We start from the raw sequence: 6,000 nt of genomic DNA, 5'->3' as shown, positions 1-6,000 counted from the left end.
GTGCAGCCTGGTCCAGTCCTGCCCCCCCCCTCCCCGGCTGGGTACTAAGGGGGGGTGCAGCCTGGTCCAGTCCTGCCCCCCCCCTCCCCGGCTGGGTACTAAGGGGGGGGTGCAGCCTGGTCCAGTCCTGCCCCCCCCTCCCCAGCTGGGTACTAAGGGGGGGTGCAGCCTGGATTCCCCTCCTGCTCAGCCCCCCCCGTGTCCTGGGGCCCAGGGGCTCCTGCCTCGGCCTCTCGGCGCCCTGGGGGGCGGGGCGGGGCGTCCCAGGGGCAGTTCGTCGGCCCCGCGCGCGGGCGGGGTGGGGGCGGGGCGGCCCCGCTCCGGCTCCGGCTCCGGCTCCGCGTTTTCCCGGCGCCCGGCTCGGCGAGTCGCGGTGGCTCCGGCTCCGGGCTCCGCGCTCCGGGCCCCCGCCCCGCGCGCGCCGAGCCTCGCGAGCCCGGAGCGCGGCCGCTGAGAGCCCGGAGCGGCCTGCACCGAGCGCGGCGCCATGGCGGGCCCGGCCCGGAGCCGGCGGGGGCCCGGCGGCCCCAGGGAGGAGACTTAGGGGAGCGCCCGGCGCGGGGGGGCCGGGTGAGTGCGGGGGCGGGACCCCCAGTGCGGCCCGGCGGGGGGGGGGGCAGTGCTGCGGGGGGGCAGACCCGGCTGCGGGGGGCGGGCGCTGGAGCAGGTGGGGAGGGGTCGGGAGGCGCAGGGGGCTCCGGGCGGCTGGCGGTGCCCGGCCACGCTGCTCCCTGCGGGCGCCCGGCTCGGCGGCTCCCCCGCTTCCTTTATTTGCAGCGCGGCGGGAGCGCGGCGCTTCCTCCCCGGGGCCAGCGGACCTGGCTGGGGGCGGGCAGAGCCCTGGCGGGGGTCTCGTGGCACCGCTCCCACCCCGCCGCGCTGCAAGCCGCCCATGTGGGGAGCGATCCGGCTCCCCCGGCGCTGCTCCTCGGGGCCAGAGGCGGGGCGGGAAGGCTGCCGGAGCTGCCCTTAGTTAAGGACCGGCGTGATCGCATCCCTGGGTCCTTTGCGGGGCTGCCCCGAGCGAGCAGCGATCCCGGGAGCTCTGCTGTTGTGCGGCGCCTTCCTGGCGTGCGCTGGGCCACGGCGTCCGCGGCTCCTGCCTGGCCTCCGTCTGCAACGGGGCAGGGGCGCTGCGAGCAGCAGGCAGGCAGGGCTGTACTGAGCGGGGATCCGTTTGGCTTCCCTTGTTTTCTGGAACGGGGCGGGGCCCGCGAGGTCGCAAGGTTCCTGGCCCAAGGGAGAGTGGGGACTGGAACTACCCTGCAGGGTTTATCTCCGCTGCTCTGGAGCTGGCTCCCAAATGGGTGTTATTTTCGTTCTAGGAGAAAGGACAGTTGTCTCTGAACACCTGCTTGGGCTGCGGAGAGGAGCAAACTGGCTGTACTGGGAGCCCCCAGTAATTGGTCTCATTTTATCTGCATGAAGCAGAGGGGTGAGAACCCCTGCTCTCTCTCACCTGCCCACTGTATACACAGGGAAGGTCACAGGTTCAAGTCTTGTCTATGAGACTTGACTATTCTCTGTCTCCGGAGCTTCCCAGCAGGTCGTTTTGTCCCTATGAAGGCAGGCAGGCCCTTGCCACTGGTTGAGAGGTGGTACACAAAGACTTTTTTTCGCAGGGGACAGGGAAGATCTGATGAGCCCATTTTCTCCCCAGAAGAGTAAGGATGCCAGTGTCTGTGTCGAATCCCCCGCTTGGCACAGCCGGGTGGTTGTGTGGTTAGCTCTGCAATGGGAATGGAACACTGTGGGGAACAGGTGATTGATAGTCTTGACTTGTCTGGATGTAGTGATGTAAACCTGTTTCCGTGGTCTGTACAGTGACTCTGAAACAGGGCAATGCTGCATGGTCCTGGCTCTTTGTTGACACACAGTGCTTGGAAATTCCAGTCCACTTATTTATTGATTAGCTTTCTTACAGGGTAACTTACAAGCAAACTGCTACCTGCTTCCGAATGGAAGTATTTTAGTAAAAGTAACATTTCAAACTTCTGACCTCAGCCACTCATTTGCCTCCCCAAATCTCTGTGGTGGATTATAGGATGTGGGATGTGACGTGAGCTGTGTACACCCTGGAGATACTGCCACCTCTGGGGTGAAAAACGACAGCTGTTTAGGATTGCACAACATTGCTTTCCAACAGTTCAGGACAGGAATTCTGGGACAGTTACATTGCCAAAGGAAATCAGCAGGCAGGAACTGGAGTTGAGCCATGGCTCTCCCAACCTGGACGCGTTCTCTAGTTTGTCCCTTCTTTACGTGAGGGCTGTTTGAACTGCTCTGTATTCACTCAGACTCGCTATATGTGTGAGCACACACAGATGTTTCTGTCTTGCACATGTGCACCTTCCTATTGCTCTTCCATTCATTTAGGAGATGAACACTGCTCTTTGGGACGGGGCCTGGGCCTCTGTATGGATTCATTGCCCAGGCATGGGCTGCGTGATTGTGAATATAGCAAAAGAGATGGCGGCTCCTCTAGTGAGATTAGGAGGCAGTGGGCCCCCATGGCTTCCTTCAGCCAGAATATTGAGCGTGCACGATGCGCTCATTTTCCTGGTCTCGGGAAGGAACCCACTCTGCCTTGAAATGTACTGCTCTTCAGTCATTTGTCCGACTACAAATAGGTCTCTTTATGAAAGACTAGGCAGTGAAGAATGAATAGCCTAAGAGTGCCACTGTGTGAGAGCCACCAAACGTCCACGTTGCTTTTGTCCAAGTTCTCTACGTGCTTCACAGGAATATTTCCCCTTTTCCTCCCTTCTGAAGACCTACCTTTAGGGCAGTACTTAACTGAGCTTTGTGCGTGGGCTGGGGTTATGTAACTCACTGGGGAATGATACAGGTGGGACAGCTGAGAGTGGAGACAGGTCTCCTGAGGGGGTCTGAGACTGTAAGGGTGTGTTTGGGGTTCAGTTGGTGCGTGGCACTGTCATACACCCAGTGTTCATTGGCTTTGGGCTGCCCGCTGTGCTGCTGATCAGATGGTCATCAGGGATTAGACAGAGCTGAGCCAATTTGTCTCTTTTGACCTTGTGCTTTGGCAGACTTGACTCAGGATTTCTGTAAACTCACCAGGGCAGGGCCTGCTCCCCACTACATTTGCACAGTCTCTGGTGCAGTGGGTTTGTGATGCTGATTGGGCCCTCTAGGCACTAGTGCAATAGGAATATTAATAAATACATTGCATTGAGTTGTCGTCCCTCTGCTACTGAGTGTTATGTAAATAGGGTGGTATTTATGGTTCCAGGTGCGCTGTTTCTGAGATGCAACACATGGAGTGTGTGCACAGTTGCCTCCGTGAAGGCTTTTATGCTCCTATCCTCGCAGTGTTTGGATTATCTGGCATTAGAAACAGCCCTGCCCAGAGAAAATTGTGGGCACATGTTTACACTACACAAATCACATGCCTGTTCAGTGACAGGGAGGTGAGGCCGGCTGGGGACGGTTTTACTGGCAGCAGTTGCTTGTACACACTGAAGCACACAGGCTTTGGCTGACCTGCGGAGTGGTGGTGCAGGAAGCCTGGGCTAGACACACAAAATCTTTGTGCAGCTTTTGTCCTTAGTTTGGCTGACCAGTGTTTCCTTTATAAGTTTATAGATTACATGGGAATTCCCAGGTCAAGGGGTGATTTCAGGCATCTCTTTGGGGATTCACTGAAAGATATGGATAGATGTTGTCCTAACCTTTGGTCCATCCTCTCCTCCCTTGTTTAGCACCCCCACGAGCTTGTCCCTAGAACAACAGCCCGAGTTCCCATCTGCTGCTTTCCGCCGGTGCAGCGCTCTTTGGCGTAATGTGCAGTGTTATTGTGGTGAAGAACAAAGTTGGCAGCTATTTGTGGCAAGCTTTGCTGCTGCGTCTTCAGGGTTTACAGTGACTTCTGCTAAAATGCTGCCTTGACCAAAATGGCACTGGATTCTCATCATGGTGGGTCTTGTGGGATTTCACAGATTTGGGAGGCATGTACCTCCGGAGCTCTGCAATGTGCTCTGTGGTGGGAAGCTGTAGGGAGATCTGGTTCCTGTCCCGCGGAGCTTCAAAGTCTGGTCCAGACACGGTGGGCATGGCTACGCTTAAAACGCTGGCATGGTTGCCTAGCTGCACCTGCACTACCGTTGTGCGTAAGTGAAGATGCCACCTGCATTGACAGGAGGAGTTCTGCACTCTGTCTCCCCAGGGGGCGGTAGCTAGGTGGAAGGGAGAATTCTGCCATTGAATTAGCGCTGTCTGTGTTGGGAGGTAGGCTGGTTTAACTGTGTCACGCAAGACACATTTCAGTTCTATTTCATTTCTGACTGTAGATCAGATCACAGCCTAGTTCAGACTGGGGCTGCCAGCTCTCGTGGAGCGGACACGTTGCCACAAATGGCATCTGGTGGGGAGTCGGCAGCCCTAGCTCAGACACTCCGAACCCCGCGATGGGACAGGCAGGAGGCCTCTCAGATGTGGGACCTTGCGGAGGTCAGCATTGACAGGCCTGTGGAAGAGGTGGAAGTGCCGAAGGGATCTCAGCCCATGAGAGGCGGTGGGGGTTGTCTGGAAGAAGTCTAGTGAGAACATAATGGGGCATTTAGATTAGGGGGGGTCTCCAAAGCATCTATCCAGCTGAGCATGTAGACCGAGAACCAGCTCATCCGGAGGGCTCGGGGCAGACTGTGGAGCAGGCGGCTTGCTCACTGCACAAACCCAAGGCTTTCTCTCTGCATTTTGTGTTCAGTTGGCTGTGAGGAGGAAGTTTTGTCATGAAACAGCCCTCCCGCTCCCCGCCTTGCTGCTTCGAGTGAGGAAATGCTGCTGCGTGGTTTCAGGGCAGCGCTTGCTCTGGACAGCATTGCCTGCAAGCAGCTTTCTTCCTGTGGCACGTCATGAGATGCGTGGGAGGCAGGAGATTTCAGGGGGCTGGGCAGGCTCTTGACCAACGACTCAGGTGGGCGAGAAATGGAAAGAGGGAGTTGGATGGCTTTGTCCATCAGATCCCTGCAGATGTGTACAGAATGTCCAGACCTGGGTCTTTCCTAACACCCAGGTGCGTGAGGCATTGTGGAAATGCAAATAGAGAGGAGATCCATGCCCCCAACAAACCCACAATCAAAGAAAATGACGACCTGAAATGCATTGAGTTGAGCCTATCGTTCCAATTATTCAGTCGTCAGAAAAAACGTTTCAACGCTGTTTTGGTGAAAGCGGAACAAGCTGTTCTGGGCGGAACCAAGAAAGGTCACCCACTGTAACCAGAAGTGGGCGTGCTCCAAAACCACAGATAATCCTATAAGGAAATTCTCTTATTTTAAGCTACATTTCCTAGTACCTTCCAAATAATGAATTACACCTTCCACCACTGCTTTGAAGTGGGGCAATGGGCAAGCAGGGATCGCTGCATATTACAGATAGGGAAACTGAGATATTGAGATGAAGTGACCTCCTCCCAAAGCTGCATGCAGGGTAAGGAGCCCCGGCTCTCCCACTTCTTTGCCATGACCAGCAGGCCATTGTTGTAATGTATGACCTTCTGGTGTTGCTGCTACATTTATGCACATTTCGTTTAGAGAGCTAAGTATCATGCTGCTGAGAATATGCACTTCAAAACACTAAAGCTGTGTCAAGAGTTCAGATCCGAACACACAGTAACCAGGATAGTCAGTTACCAAAAGCAAAGTTGACGCAACTGTATACACGCATTGTATATTATGTTCTGCTCCCAAGTCTAGGCAGTAGTTGAAAATAGTATTTGTGGATGAGTCAAGGTTCCAGATTCCTGGGAATCTTGACGCTTGTGTTTGAAATTTGCACTGTATTTCCTTTTTATTATGGGAAAAAGCCCTCAAAGGGCTGTTTTTTTGTGTGCCTGCCCACAGAACAGTGGAGATGTGGAAGGATTTTGCAATATCAGATTTTAAATATAAACACCTGTGCCATTAAGCAGCTGGAAATTTGTACATTTTATTCGGTGTCTTTGTCACCTTTAACTTTGTAATTTAGTTATTTTGTTTT

The 6,000-nt window shown here is 55.3% G+C and overlaps 1 protein-coding gene across 1 annotated transcript in view; it reads left to right on the top strand.

The window, feature by feature from the left end:
- The first annotated feature begins 401 nt into the window (after positions 1-401).
- Positions 402-6,000, top strand: part of ZNF609 (zinc finger protein 609) — a 111,667-nt gene continuing 106,068 nt past the window's right edge. The window contains exon 1 of the mRNA XM_075897473.1: positions 402-570. The gene's annotated coding sequence lies outside the window, so the exon portion shown is untranslated. The remainder of the gene's footprint in view (positions 571-6,000) is intronic.

This window comes from Pelodiscus sinensis, chromosome 14, assembly GCF_049634645.1.
Source record: "Pelodiscus sinensis isolate JC-2024 chromosome 14, ASM4963464v1, whole genome shotgun sequence".
Lineage (NCBI taxonomy): Eukaryota > Metazoa > Chordata > Testudines > Trionychidae > Pelodiscus > Pelodiscus sinensis.
This window is presented reverse-complemented; position numbering and strand designations above follow the sequence as displayed.